The sequence below is a fragment of the Vigna unguiculata genome, chromosome 10 (genome assembly GCF_037176805.1).
Source record: "Vigna unguiculata cultivar grain cowpea cultivar isolate G323 ecotype 2 chromosome 10, ASM3717680v1, whole genome shotgun sequence".
Lineage (NCBI taxonomy): Eukaryota > Viridiplantae > Streptophyta > Magnoliopsida > Fabales > Fabaceae > Vigna > Vigna unguiculata.
The window spans coordinates 36589498-36606688 of NC_140801.1; positions in this window are offsets into that span (position 1 = coordinate 36589498).

The following is a 17191-nucleotide window of genomic DNA, read 5'->3' on the forward strand; positions in this document are numbered from 1 at the left end:
CGGCGTCGATCGTGGCAAATTCCTTGGCTTCATGCTGACACAACGCGGCATAGAAGCAAACCCCGAAAAATGCAATGCCATCATTGAGATGCGAAGCCCCAACAATGTCAAAGAGGTACAATGCCTCATCAGCCGTCTAACCGCCATATCCCGTTTCCTACCCAAGTTAGCCGAACAAACCCAACCCATCATTCAACTACTCAAGAAATCCGCAAGGTTCTCTTGGAACGACGAATGTGAGTGAGTGTTCCAAAACCTCAAAACTACTTAAACATCACCACCATCCTCTATAAGCCGAACATCCATCAACCCCTTCTTGTCTACATCACCACCACGGATCATACCGTAAACGCCGCGCTAGTTCAAGACGTCGATGACACTCAACATCCTGTATACTTCATCGGCCGAACCTTGCAGGATCCAGAAACCAGATACCAAATGGTGGAGAAACTTGCCTTATCCCTAGTACACGCAGCACGACACCTACGCCCCTATTTCCAAAACCACAACATCATCGTCAAAACCGATTACCCCATTCAGAATACTCCAAAAGTCAGACCTTGCTGGCTGCATGTCGTCCTGGGTCGTCGAAATATCCGAGTTCAACATCCGCTACGAACCCCACGACCCCATCAAAACTCAATGCCTCCTCGACTTCGCCAACGACCTGCAACACACCCCCGCAGAAGACCAATAGACACTATGTTGATGGTTCTTCGAATCCGAAGGGGGCAGGGGCCGATATTGTCCTTGAAGGCCCCAACGACATCCTCATCGAAAAATCCCTCCATTTCACCTTCAAGACCTCCAACAATCAAGCCGAATATGAAGCCATCCTCGTCGGCTTATCCCTCGCCCGCGAAGTTGGCGCTTCAAAACACTCACGTGCAAAAGCGATTCTAAACTCACAGTGGGCCATCTAAACGACGAATTCCAGATCAAAGACCCTACCTTCCTACAATATTATCACCTAGTCCGAAATGTCATTCAGTCTGCTTTTGAATGAGTATGCATCCAACACATCCCCAGAACTAAAAATGTCAAGGCCGACGTATTATCTAAACTACCCAGCACTAAGCTAAAGAGCAGACACATATCCCTTTTACAACAAACACTATCCGCACTATCCATAATAAACATTTGCCTTAACCTAGCCCAAAACCAAACCGACAACTGGACAACTCCCTACATCCAATACCTTCAAACCGGTAACCCTCTGCTTGACGCTAGCAAGAGTTGGCTGGCTAAAACCGCCAGGTACACGATGATAGGAGATGACTTATACAAGTGGGGATACGACCAGCCACTCCTCAAATGCGTCACAGCCGAACAAGCCTAGTACATAATAAAAGAATTGCACGAAGGCATATGCGAATATCACTCTGGCGCACGAACCATGACCATCAGAATCCTCTGCGCCGGCTACTTTTGGCGAACTATGGAGGCAGACTGCCACACCTTTGTCAAAAAATTCATACCCTGCTAGAAGCATGGCAACCTCATCAATCAAAAGCAAGAACAATTCCACTCCATACTCTCCCTATGGCCCTTCGCAAAGTGGGGAATGGACATTCTCGAACCCTTTTCCTCAAGAAAAAGCCAAGTGAAATTCCTTATAGTAGCCATCGACTACTTCACTAAATGGATAGAGGCCAAACCATTAACCATCATCACAGCTCAACAAGTCCAGCAGTTCGTCTGAAAAGATATCATATGCTGATATGACGTCCCACATACGATCATAACCGACAATAGCCGACAATTCATAGACAAAGAACTCGCTAAGTTCTACACCGGCCTCGACATCAAACATGTAACCAGCTATGTTGAACATCCGCAAACCAATGGGCAGGCCAAAGCAGCCAACAAAGTTATACTAGTAGAATTGCGCAAACGATTCGATAGCGCCAAGGGCCGATGGCCAGAATAATTAGTAGAAGTATTGTGGGCCTACAGGTGTACCCCTCAATCAGCAACAAATAAATCTCCTTTTAGCCTAGTATACGGCGCAGAGGCCATGATTCCGGTAGAAATTGACGAATCATCTCTACGCCGAGAACTATACGACCCGGATCAAAACCACCAAAATATGTGCACCCACCTCGACCTCCTATCTGAATTAAGAGACAAAACGCAAATACGCAACTTAGCAGCTAAACAGAGAGCAACCAGAAAAAATAATGCGAACTTATGCCCGCGATAATTCGCTAAAGGGGACCTAGTTTGGAGGATGTCCAGTAGGGCAAGAAAGAAGGATGGCAAATTCTTCGCCAATTGGGACGACCCGTATCGAATTCGTGAGGATGTTGGAGGCGACGCTTACAAGCTTGAACAGTTATCAGGCGAAGAGATACCGAATACATGGAACGTGTCTCATCTCAAATTTTACTTTAGTTAGAATACTTACTGTACCGAATACTTGTAACCTAGGTGTACTCTTTTTCCTTGCTTGGCATTTTTTCCTAAGGAGGGTTTTGGCCAGAGAGTTTTTAATGAGGCACCCAAAAAATTATGAATAAAACAAAGGGTTCTTGATCACATGCTCACCTCTTCATCCATCCTTTACATTCCTTAAGTTCCCCACCTTGACCACAAGTAAGCGGCTTGGGTCAAACACTTGTTATTTAATTTAAATCGTTTAAGTTCCGCACCCTTACCACAAGTAAGCGGCCTAGGTCGAACACTTGTTATTTAATTTAAATTGTTTAAGTTCCCCACCCTTACAACAAGTAAGCGGCCTGGGTCGAACACCCTTTATCTAATTTACATTCCTTAAGTTCCCCACCCTTACCACAAGTAAGCGGCCTGGGTCGACAACCCTATATATGAATTTAAACACCCTTACAACAATTAAGTGGCCTGGGTCGAACACCCTTATAATACAACTATTACAACAATCACATTCAAAAACCTTATACTACTTATCGAATTAAACGGACTATAAACCAAATACTGCGTGCGTCAAATCACATTCACGGTAACATCATTCCATAAAACACGCTCCTATAACACATCATATTGGTATCACACAACAACAAATATACCTAGAACATTCATCATATTAACGAAAAAGTAGATAGTGTACGCATTAATACAAACTTAGAATTAATATCAAATCGAAAGCATTAAAATAGCAATCCTTGGTTGCCTCTTGTTCGACATCTTTCGCAGCCATGGAATCGTCAGGATTCGCATCTGGTTTCTTCGCCATCTTCATCGCATCCTCCTCAGGACTAGACTCTACTTTGTCCACGAGCTGGCCATCAATCACGTCTTTGTTAACATCGAATCTGATATCAGAAACATCAACATCTTTGTAAAAGAAGGTCGTCTGCCATAACCCTTTCTGGAATCCATTGATGTGCTCCTGGATAATACAGCCCTTCAAATCGTCTAGCTCCACCTCCAGACTGTCATGTTTCTCTTTCAACTCATCATAATCGGCCTCCAGATTTGCAATTCTGCCCTTCAACTTCTCCTCCGAGTCCAGGCAGCGTACTCTCCAAGTTGTCAGCCTCTTCCTCTCTTCTTTCCATTACTCCTTTTCCTTCTCCCAAGCTTCCTTCTCCTCGGTGCTTATCAACTTGCCCTTGCAACTCTTTGAGCTTTGGCCGGTTCCCTTCCTTCAACTTCCTTTGGTACAAGGACCCCACCCGACGCCCCAATATTAGCGCCTTGCTGTTAAACTCCACCATAGCCCTCACCAGAGCATTAGGCTCCATACTATCAATTAAGTTTATCAGCGTCTCCGACACATTGATTTTGATATCTCGCTGTACAACCGTCTCCAGCAGCTCGATCAGCCTAGCCTCCGGTCCTTTCCCGCTACCAGACGACCCCGGCCCTTACAAAGCGGCCCACACTTTCTTCACGTCTTTTCCTTTGCCAGGCCTAGCCGGCAACTTAGCCTTCCTCTTCGTCCCCCCGTGCATATGCACATCAACCAAGGACTCTTGTAAATTAGGAACCTTAGTGTTCCCAACGGCCTTAACTCTTGTCGCCTTCTCTTTCCGCAACGTTTGAAACAATGTTAGATTTTTCTTTCCCATTTGCGCCATATGACCTGTAAACAACAACGTACATCCATTAGTCAACTCAAACACAATATAATACTCAGAAACACAAAAAGATACCTCCAATATCAATAATCGGATGAACCAAATTATAAACCCTAACTAAGCCCTTAGTGGACATCTTATCACTAAATAACATCACAACGTCCACCACCTCCTTGTCGGCCACCGACAACTCCTCCCTCGCCATTCCCTTATAGCTCCAAGGGTTGCCAGTCCAGAAGAAGGGAAACTTAGTGCTCCCATCATCAGTGTAAAAGTGTGAACGTCCAACTTGCTTCACCACCACTTTAAAGAACTCATCTTTAAAGTGTTTAAAAGATTGGGTAAACGCATCCATTCTATATATTCCCGGTCGACTTACAAGCGACAACCAAAAGTTGGACTTCTCGGCCTTGTATCAAAGAAATAAAGAAACGCCCGCGGAGAAGGCTGCAGATACAATGCCATACACAACACCCGAAACACCTGCAAATACGCTCAGCTGTTCAGATGCAGTTGAGTAGGAGTGACGTTCAGCAACCGCAATACCCCCATGGTAAACTCATCGAACACCAACTTGATATGCAGCTGCAAAAAATGACACATATACATATAAAAGAACTCCTCGACAGCTCCCTCTTGGCCGTGGCAGACACATTCGACAACACTAACCCTCTCTGGTACCATAATGTCCCTTCGAGCGCCCTTCTCAAAAATGGGAGTACAATTCAGCCACGACTTCAGCAGCCGTGACCATCGGAATATAGAGTATTGTGTTCGCACACCCACCGCAACCCATTCGTATCCCGCCTTCGCCGGCCAGTTGCTCTCGGCCAACTCTTCTGGCAGATCTTCGCTAACTTCGACTGTTGTCTCCATTGTGATCCTCCCTACATCTCCCGGTTGCTCCCTATCACTACTATTTGACTGACTACTTCCACTCCCCCTGATCGCTCACTACTCAGACTCGACAAGGAAAAGCTATCACTACTACTAGACATACCTGTTCCTTTTTAGGAAGACGGTGGAAATGAGGAAGATATCAGACACGATCTCACGCAAACAAACAACTCCCCCCAAATTCTTGCAAATGAACCAAAGTGAAGTTCTTCTTTTCTCCTGCACTTGTATTCATAATCATCATCTCAAACGTTTGATCTTTTCCCGCCAGAAACAACGATTAAATGAAATGTCACAACACATATGAAACATCACGAACCTCAAATTGACGACGTAGAACCCTTCTGATTAGACCTCTGACATTTGCCACCCCGTCACCTCCCATAAACCTATTCAGATTCTAAGCCTTAACACTGTTCATCACACCTAAAGGCTGGGGGACTGGTGTATCGCACCTAAGCGGCCAAACAAGAAAAATGCTTGCACTCCTCATCCTTTGCCGCTATAGGTATACCGGCACAAGCTGAGGGACTGATGTACCGCACCTAGGCAGCCTAACATAACTATAACAACAAAACCTACCTACATAACCCTCAAATATATGACTAGTTACCAGATAAATCAAATGGACGAGAGTAGGCGGCCTTAGTCGTCTACTGTAGAAAAGGAAACGAGAACTTGACGGCCCTTATAGACTTGAACATTACTAGCAAGGCTTCTAAGGCTCACAATGATCAATCTAGGGGTCTTGGGCTTGGCCCAAGCCCACTTGCGACCCAAACAAAGGCCTAACCAATAATGTGACCAGACATAATTAATAAGGTATAAATATGCGTGCACCCCAGCAATTAAAGGTACACATTCATTAATCCCTTAATCACGAGATTTGACTTTCCTGAGAATTCTTTGCTGACTTTAGCATCAGAGTCTTCTCCGCAGGTAACCCCTCTTGGGTCCAAACCGGTCCAAGCCGAGACACCAACAGATAGCATATGTCAACTGGAAGGAAGCCTACTGAGGAGATTGCAGATTGAGGTAAGGTAACATTTGTGTCTGACATCTCTTATTTGTTCTCCGCAGGAACATTCCATAATTTCCCAGAATTTTAGCCGATTGACTTCATATTTTAATCTATTGATTCATAGTGTATGAACATATTACGTGTTGTTTTTATATTTAATCAGTTAAAAATGAACTATCCCGCAACTTTAGCATTATGATCTTGTGGTCTAATTGATTCAAAGAAAAAGGGTCTTTAGTTTTTAAAACGTTTTATAAAGCCAATTCAACCTCCTTCTTGTTTAAACCAACCATTTCTTTACTTACATATAAGTCACTTAAAGTTTTAACGCTAATAAAATAACTTAATACACCATAAGAAAACTCTTAAATGATAACCAATTTTAGGGATAGAAAATTGTTAGCTATTATAGTGACTAATTTAGATATCAATTGACAGAATAAAAAAATATTGGTTACTAAAATAGTCACTATTATGAATAAAAAATTGTAATTGATCATTAAATTGGTCACAAATTAATTAAAGACTAATTTATAAATTAATTCCTTTGGCAATCAAAACTTTGGTAGCTAATGTTTATTGATCATTTATAAGTTGATTTTTTTGGTAGTCAAAACCGTGTTAGCTAAACTTTAGAAATCAATTTATAAATCAATTATATTTTTTTATTTATAATAGTGACTATTTTAGTTACCAATAATTCTTTATTTTATAAATTGTTATATAAATTGATCACTATAGTGACTTACAATTCTTTATCACTAAAATTAATCGTTAATGGAAGATTTTATTACAATGATATTGTCAAATAATGTTTTATACGATGCTTATTGCAAGTTACCGTTCAACATAAAACTAAAGAAGGAATATTAAAAGTTTTGTAATTGCAAGTAGGTGTTTTTTTAGTATCACTGCTAGAATGTAATTTTTTTTTATAAATCTGGAATTTGAGAAGATGACAACCAATAAATTAAATCTTCTATTGTATAGAGGGCTGTTTCAACGGTCAAGTAGTACATATTACTAGAAATTATTGTAATATGAAATGCAATAATATTATTAATTATTATTAGCAGTAGTTAGTGTCTAAGTATACACCTGAATCCTTAAAGTTGGTATATATTTTACATCATTATGACCAAAAACAAAAAGGATGTTTGATTGTATTATTATTAGGCCATAACTGTGGTTTGGACCCAATTTTCATTTGAATTTCGAGAGAGAACTTCTCCTTGAACCTCCAAAAAATTATTCGACAACCCAAAAGTAATTTTTATTCCGAAAATGTCATTTTCCTTTTTTTTACTTTCACCCTGATTAATATTATCCTTCTCTATCTGTATAAATTAACTCATCCCACACCCACCCTACTACACATCACTTCTATTTCTTCTCTCCAAATCCTTCACCACCTCACCCCAATCTTCTTCTTGTAAGCCAAAAAGCGACCGGTCCATCCAAAAAATATGAAAATCAAAGGATTAAAACACATAAAAATAAATATAAAACAATTAAAATTAAAATTATTAAAAACAACAAAAAACAAAAAACAAATTCAAAAATGATTACAAAATAAATTAAAATTACTTAATCGGATTTCGACTATAAAATCCTAGAAAATGGTGTTTTAGGAGTGATAGTAGTTTAAAATAGCTAGACTCGATTATATTAATATTAAAAGGTTTTATATAATTAGTTTTGTTATAAACAAGTTTCATTATTTCAAAACACACCATCTCTCTAGAAACCACTTTTTTAGAGTTCTCTAACTTCTCTCTAGAAGTTCTCATCTTCTATTCATCTATTTGAAGATTAGAGACTGCTAGAATGATCCTTTTGGCGAGCTCTTTTCTTTCTATATGATTAGTTTCTTTAATAGTGTAAGTTGATCTTCTGCTCGTTTTCTTGTGGATATTCTCTATTCTAGCTTGCATGTGACCTTGCTTTGGTTGCATGTGACGTTTTAATCATCAATATGAGTCTCTATTGGTCAATGATCATAATGGTAGGTCCTGATCGTTCTTGTGTTGTTCCTAGGTATAAATAGAGCATCATGTGGAGCTAAAGATGTTTTGGTGTTCCTTGAGTCTGTTGAGCTGTTTAAGCTGGTTGAGTCTCTTTGTTAGGTAAGGGAAGCTAGTTTTCTGTTAAATTTTGGTGTGAATGGATAGTTATTTGTAATGTGATTTGTTGATGAGTTGTATACTGAACTGTTTGATGTGGTTTACTGAATTGATGAGTTGTATGTTGAACTGTTTGATATTTGATCTGTGTTTGGTCTTGACTTTGGGAAAAGTTTGAATATATGTTTTGAGTGATTGGGTATCAGTTTCTTTAACTCTCTAAAACCATTTGGAATCAAAAATACTATAGGAAAGGTGTCCAATCAGTCAATTGCATATGATTGTTTTCCCTAAATTGTTGTTTTTGATACAACGTCAGACACTACTACAGTGTCACCGAGCACTAGGTGTAAGACTCAAGAAATTTAAATAATTATTTAATAAATGCATTGAGTGGGAACCTTTATGACATTTAATGTTAGTCTTTATGATGTGGAATAGTACTAACTCAAATGGTTGAAAGTATTTAGTTGTGTTGAAAGGACTTGGGTTCAAGTTCTATGTATGCTAATTTTGTGTTATTTTAATTGTTTATTATTTTGGTAATATGCTTGATCATGATGGGTGATAATATAATCTTAGATTTATAGGAACTATCACGAAACATGAATTGATTAAATGGTTATGCATTAACATGACCATTGAATGGTTGTGTGTTTAAACCTTAGTAGACACGAATTAAACTCTTTTGTTTTTGCTAATATTAGTTTTGGAATGGATGAGAGAAGGGTAAGAAACCCTAAACGTCAGAGGAGGTAGCCAAGAGGACTGAAAAGCTGTCTCATAATGGTTTTGAATGGTAATTAGAACAATTTTTATGGTATTTTAGTTTTCATGCCATTAACCATAATTAAGGCTTAGTTAAAAGGCACATTAAGGGGGAAAGAGTGTATTTTTAGAGTCTACCATTGTGAGCACTGTGAGGAGAGAAAATTCAGAGTAACAACTGAGTTTGTGAGTGAGAGGAAGAGCTAAACTATGGAAGAGCAAAGGAGACCAATGTTGATCAAGGGGGAACTCAAAGATTATCAAGTTTGAGCAAGAAATCCGGGTAAGGGGAGCTAGACTTCATGAATTTAATTTGTGTTATTGTTTTTGCATGATGTATGATGAATTGAATGCCTAAGATTGGATGATTCTTTGCTCTTTCGTGTTTCTGGAAAATTTCCAAAAACCGCCTAGTGGGCCTTCAAAGCCGCTAGGCGACTCAAGCTCTATCCTATGCATTTTTGGGCTTTCCCAGAAACCACCCGGCGGCAAGAACATGCCGCTAGGCGACGCAGCCCCTCTCACCTAGTTTTATGGGATTTGTATGAATGGCCTAGCGATGATGAACACCCGCCAGGCGACGCGAGCCACGATGACTCGATTTTGATGTTTTTGGGTTCTGGAGTATTTTGATTCGAGGAAAATGGATTCCTATTTGATAATTGAAAATTAGATGGGGATAAGTGTAATATTTCAATGTGAATTGAGGTAATTGAATGGAATTGGCAGGAATATGTTATAGGGTTTAAAGAAGTAGGAAATTCTGAGTTAGGAATAATTGATGTGTAACATCCTGTCAAGATATTACGGATTTTAATAAAATAAAGAAAAAATAAATAAACATGTCGCATTTAATAATACTTCATTTCCCAAAACGCAGGAAATTTAAATTTTATTAAATAAACAAAGAGTACTCAAATCCATAAATTCTCAAAACCAGAATGTTATAAAGCAAACACCCATATGGGTTTACAACTTATCTCAAAGCCATAAAAAAAATAAAATAAAATATTCCTGAGCTATCCCCTCTCTGCAGCTAAGCTCCACCGGAACCACCTGCATCACATCATCTACTCACGTGTACACGATCATCGCCAATCACAAGCAGATAGGATGAGCTTAACAGATACAGCATATAAAATGGCACACACATATATAACACATTTATATATAAGCAACACATCCATCCCAAATGAATTCCATCCCTTCTAATTCATACCACCTGGCCACAACCAAGTTATTCGTGTTCTACATCTTCTAGTGATTACTTCGAGGTGACTTGATGCCATACCTATCGGCCACAACCGATAGAGCACGTGCGGGTACCATTGCTACGGATCATATACCGTAACGCCAGGTGGAGTTCCCAAATACGAACATAATTCACAACGTCCCAAGACTACCAAACTCGTCAACCAACTACTGAGGAGGGCAATCTATCTGGACCCATTCGTACTGGCCACAACCAGCACACTCACACGACAACACTCGCCAACCCGAGCCACAACTCTAGGGTTCATTGTGTTCATCCGCCATCCCAAGCCACAACTCAAGAGATGCTATTCCGAGCCACAACTCAAGGAATACCATGTGCTGAACCCCTATCCCGAGCCACAACTTAAGGGATACGTTCCGAGCCATAACTCAAGGAACACCAACAATCCCACCTTTGAGCATCACCAAAAGCATCATAGATCACGCCTATAGAATCAACAACACCATTACTGCTGTAGTAAAAAAAATGTCTGGCGGGGGACACATACCACCAAGCACTGCCGCTTCCAGACCGCCTGGAAGGTATGATGAGTCGAACCTTGGCTCACATTCATTAATTAACTTTTGGGGAATTTAATATTATTTTTGCGCTTACAAATTTTATATTAGTTGCATCAAATTTATTATTAAACATTCTTGAGTTTAATAATGCAAGTGTAATTTAATTTAGGTCCTCAAGGGTGTAAATAATGAATATTTTAATTCATAAATTAAGTCCCAAAATAGGAATTTTGGAGAGAAATAGTTCAGGTACTAAATGCACCTCCAATCCTCATGTTTACACCCCTTTTTCCAATTGGAAAATCTATTTCTAAAATAAAACATTTCTGGTGCTAGCTGCACCCCCTGTTTTTAGGTTTACACCCCATTTTGTAATTTAACTTTAAATTTCTACTCTGCACCCCTCCTTTTTACCAAGCTGCACCCCTAATGTCACTTAAGATCTAATCCATCAGATTTCGCCACATGGCAATCCTTCACTTAATAAAATAGCCACTCGCAGTTTGCCACATCATCAATCCTCCACTAACTCAAATCACCAATCAAAACATGCCACCTCATCACTTTCTCTCTCTCTCTCCTTCACACAACCAAAACCCTAACCCTAATCTCCTTCTTCTCTCTCTTCCGCACCAATCCATTCCGTAGTCGCCACCTTCGTTGTCGCCACGACCTCGTCCGACCACCGCAGCTCACGCCGAAATGCAGCCACCCATCGTGCTCCCTCCGGATTGCTGCCACCACGTCGCGCTCGCGCCGAAACACCGCCACCATCGCGCTCCAACATCTCGAACCTGCCACTCCCGTGCCGCCATGACTCCAACCGCGGCGTCGTCTTCCTCGTGTCTCCATTGCACCCCATCTTCTGCAACTCTCGGCCACCATCGCGCCACCATCGCGCCTCCATCGCTGTACCATACTCGAGGTCCTCCATGCTTCCTCGCGTCAGAAAATCGTGCTCCTTCATTCACGTCGCTGGCAACCACCATTGCTTCGGCACTAGCGAGTCCTGCAGCAGCCAATGCGAGCTCCGCTGCGTCGTTCTCGCGCCACCATCAAAGCTATGGAAACCACCACGAGTTCACCATGGAAGCCACCACGAGTTCGAGCCTACACCTGCGCCCTCGTCGCGCTCACGTTAGAACTGCGTCGACCCCGTTCACTTCCGCGTTATCGTCGACGACATCGCTTCCATGGCAGCCACCGCGACAACCACCATAATCTCACATGAACCACTCACGACAGCCAAACCCTAATAGGGAGAGAAACTTCGCTGACGCGTGGCAGTCTCTCAATGGGCTGCCAAAAAGTCAAGACTGGTTAACCAGTCAACTCTAGGGAAGGCTTGATCACAGTTGGTCAAATAGACTATGTGTCACTATTTTTGGCATGTGGTTCCTATGTAAGAACCCTAATTGGCCTAGCAAGGAAAAGATAGTATGGCGGCAGTTCACCACCAACCAGACTAATTCTGGAAATTTCCCAGAATCACAAACTTTAAAAATGGAATATACAAATCATACATAATCATACCAAATTCAGCATACCAATCAGAATTGAATTAATCAAAGCAAGAAATTTCCCTATTTAGCATGCCATTCAAATTTAAAATAATTTTAACGCGTAAAGCTCCCTTAACCTGGTTTCCTTAGCTTAAGCTTGACACTGGAAGAATTCTCCCTTGATCACTAAGGACTCCCCTTGGTTCTTCTCAATTCGGCTCCAAAAACCTCGTTCAAACCTCACCTCTCTAACAAAATTCGTGCCCTATTTTCTGAGTGCAATTTCAGCCTTGCAAAACCCTTCTCCTAACCTAATTTTTGCCTTTTAAAGGTGCCTTAAGACTAGGTAATTACCAAAAACGAATTTAAGTTTTGATGGTAATGTTTATTATCATTCATTACTCCTTTATGGTCCGTTTTTCAGCCAACCTTGGCTGCCCATGCATCTAGGTTTTCCTTCAACTCTTCACATTCAAGCCAAAACTAAGTTTGGCAAAAATAAAGTTTAATTCGAGTTCTCCAAGGTTTGAACCCACCCACTTGCCAAATGCCAAATCAATGCTAAACCACCAAGCCAATTCATGTTTCTTGTTAACTAATATAATTAAAGTATTATATTATTCCACTCCATGATTAACATATATTTAAAACAATAACAAATAAATACACACAATTGGCATACATAGGACTTGAACCCAAGTCCTCTCACACAATTAAAGTACTCTCAACCACTTGAGCTAATACTTTTCCACGTCATACAAATCAGAATTAAATACCATAAATGTTCTTCCTACCCACATTTATTAATTAATTAATTAAATTTCGCAGGTCTTACATGATGTGTGAATTGTTTTAAGGAATTATATGTGCGCTCCTAAAAATTGATGTTAGGCATCATAGGAAACCTGATTTGCTATGAAACTGTGGAGATATACCTAGAATCGCAATTGGGAAATGTGTGAGGGTCTTCACAGGTACAAAAGGTTTTGGGGTTTTACCTAGAAAGGCATGCACCGCCTGACAGTACGAGGCTTGCCGGCAGGTGCCAACATAGTGAAAAATTGCACTGCATGGTTGTGAATCCATTTAGAGTTAGAATATTGATGAAGGTGGAAGTGGGAATCATCTGAACAATGGACTAGGACGATGATAAATATAAAAACTAATAATAGTAATGCTTGGAAGGTTAAATTGAGAATCCATTTAGACTTAGAATATTAATGAAGGTGGAAGTGGGAATCATCTGGACAGTGGACTAAAATGATGATAAATATAAAAACTAATAATAGTAATGCTTAAAAGGTTAAATTGTGAGGTTGAAGGATTATGGTAGTAAAAGTATTTTGAGGCTTATGATGAATCACACATAAAAAGGCTTGGTATCATGAGTGTGTAAACTAAATAGATTGGGATGCATAAATCTTTGTTGAAGTGTCTAAACCAGTGTAGCGCATGACGGTGAGATTGGAACCGCCAAGAGATAGCTACAATTCCAGGGGGTTGTTGTGATGTGGGCGCCTAGCGGTGAGGGTCGTTTCGCCAGGCGATACCTGCGCGTGGCACCTGGAGGCATGATGGTTCCGCTAGGCGGTCTGTAAATTGGCTTTCGCTTGGTGACTCTATAGTAGCGCCATGTGATAATGCAGAGACTGGATGTTTATATTCGTTGAATGTACGTGGCCTACAAGGCTTTGGGTGATACCTTAAAGATGGGCTTGTTGGAGCATTCCTTGAGTTGTTGCTCAGAATGGTCTCCCTTAAGTTGTGGCTCGGGATAGAGGGTAAACACGTGACATTCCTTGAGTCATGGCTCGAAATGACATCCTTTAAGTTGTGGCTCGGGATGGTGGATGAACACGAGCATTTCTTGAGTTGTGGCTCGGATTGACGAGTGTAATAATGGTGATGTAATAACTCGTTTTAATTTTCCCGCATTTTGGGAAAGTCATTATAATAAATGCAATTTGACTTTCTATTTCTTTTAAATTAATAATATTCAACCGGGATGTTACACCAAGTTACTGACTTGGTGTCGTTGGGCACCACTTTTCCAGCACTGGGCGCCACCCTTTTTTTATAATTTGTGTTCCTTTGGTAAAATGAAGATTCTTGCTTCGTTAACCGTCGGATCGAGTTAAAATTTTGACAGCTGATCATTGACACGTGAATCTTCACTTTGATCGGTGGGATCTTTGTTTTGAAGTCCATGGTTATAGAAATGGTTTTCACCGTTTTGATGTACTTTATGTATAACGTTATTTGCCCTGTTTTGCCTATTTCTCTTATTTGAATGTTTTAAGGAGTTTTGTGGTAGATGTGAAGTATGTTTATGGTTATCATTATGATGAATTGAATATAATATGATGTGGTGAGCATATGTGATGAAGTTTGAAGGATTTCAAGGGAAATTCATGATGTTGTTATTGTTAGTGTATGCCTTGATATAGGGGAATCTGGAAGGAGGTATCCTAACTCTAATAATCTTTCAAACTCACATAGAGTAGAATGAGTTATGTGGTGAGAGTGGTAGGAGGTCCTACCCTTTGGACTTGTTCTTCGGTCATAGGCTAGGGATTAACCTTGTATGGTTGGGTGATGACCCCTTGTGTCTTAGTACTCTACGAAGACTAGAAACCATCACAAGTGCAGGCCTTCAATGGTACTTATATCCATGGCATATATCTGGATAATTGAGTTTAGTGTTAACTGCTTGTGTGATTATAAATATAGATATGTAATAAATCATGTTTATAGGTTTTTGGCATGATATACATATATGTATGAACATTTCTTTTGTACACTAGCTTACCCTGTTGTGTGTTTTGTGTTTTTTTGTATTGTTCGCCTCTTCTTTTGCGATGATCACCTATTTGGTGGGAGCAAATGAAATTGCAGGTGTAAATGCACCTCAAGTGGATGAGGAGCTATCAGTTAAAGTGGTGTAAGGTCTCGAGGAGTTTTAGTAAGTGAATAATTTTGTATAGGCTCGTTAGTTTAGTTAAGTGTATAAATGATACATTTTTATAGTCCTATCTTTTGCAAGACTATATTAATATGTTTTATACATTAGATTACCTGTTTTGAACACTATGATAAAACATCCATTTTTATTAGTTTTAAACTGCTAATATTGAAATGTTTCGACACCCGATGGAATAGTTAACTAAATTTCAAAATCCATTATATAAAAAAAAAAACAGATTTCACTGTCATATACCAGATTTCGAAATCCGGTTAAGTATTTTATTGGATGTGAAAATCTGGTTAAGCAATTTGTATATTTTTTATGGTTTTTATTTTTTGTTTCATTTTAAAACATTTTTTTTTGTGATTTTTTTGTTTTTAAATAAAATTATATAAAATAAAAAAATTATTTTATAATTAAAAAAATAAAAATAATAATTATATAAAAAATATAATTAATATTAAGTGCACACAAATGTCGAAACAAAATTATTTTACCGAATTTCGACATTCAATATATTAAGGTGAAATTTGTTTCTTTTTCTTATACAAAATTTTGAAATCCGGTTAAATATTCTACAGGTTGTCAAAATTCAGTTAAGTATAGTTTTAACTTATATTCTAATTATTTTTTATTTTTATTTATAATTTTAATTTTAATTTTTTATATTTATTTTTAAGTTATATTTTTATCTTTTGGTTTTGATATAAATATTTGGGGGTGAGAGGGTGAAGGATTTTGAAGAAAAGAAAATGAAGTGATGTGTAGTGGGGTGGGTATGGCTGATGAGTTAATTTATAGAGAGAGATAATATTAATCAGGTAAAAGTAAAAAGAAAGAAAAAGGAGAGTGGTATTTTCGGGATAAAAATTATTTTTGGAGACACCGAAGAAATTTTTGAAGGTGGAGGAAGAAACCTCTTTCGAAATTGACGTTGGGCCTTCTTGCGAGTAATAGTTATACAATTGCAAAGTTTCTTTCTGTATCCCATAGCCCAAATTACTTTACCGCCGCCGCTACCTCCCTTCTGCCTTTGCTCTTCACTCTTGCCCCGTCACTTTTGTTTATGTGGTGTAATATTAAGGAAGAAAACCTTTTGATTGCGTAATTGAAAAATAATTTGTTTTGCGAAAAAACTTTTAAATTGTGTAATTTAAAAGACACTTTTATATATACAATTTAAAAGTAAAAAAAAATACAGATTATTTAATTTAGATTTTTTTAATGAAAATATGAGTGTTGGATTGTGTAATTAGAAAGACTTTTTCATGCAAATTTCACGGTCAGAAAAAAAAATCTGAATTACACAATTCGAAAGACATTAACTTTTTACTGCACAATGTGAAATCTTTTTTAACTACCTTTTTAATTAAGAAATCAAAATTTAAAAAAAAATGACTTCAAGATTGTATACTTTGAAATTAAAAAAAAAAAAACCTTTCAGATTACAATCTGAAAATAATTTTACAAAGGCAAAGTAAACATGTTCATATTTATAAAGATGTAGAAGTAAAATATGGGAACAAAAAGAAATCCCTCCATTTCAAACTAAAAAGCCAATATGCTATGCATGTGGCCAGTGGGTGACATGGTTGGTTTTTTCCATCTTCAGTGTTTTTAGTCAAATGTGAAATGAAGAGTTGACACTCTCTCACAATACCTAAAGAAAACATAGTTGACATCAGATATTGTCCAAAATCCCAAAGTTTTCTTTTATCAAGAAGATTTTTTTATGCAAAAATAATTAAATATTTATTATATTTATTATATTTCAATATACAAGACAATTTCAAAGTCCCAGGAATGGATTTTTGGAGTATTCCAAAATCCCAAAGTTGCATGTTTACTAAGCTGAGAGTAAAAACTTATATACCAAATATCCAAAATCTCAAAAATTTAATTTCATTCTTAACATATTTGTACCCATTCTCTGTCATTCTAATCTTGTCTATTTTGAACAAAATAAAAATTAGAGGCAAATTCAAAGAGAGTAGAAATAGCAAACCCTAATGAGAAAAAAGTGGGCAAATTCATATATTTAGAATGAAAAAAAGGATATCAGAAAAAGTACATAGAGAAGG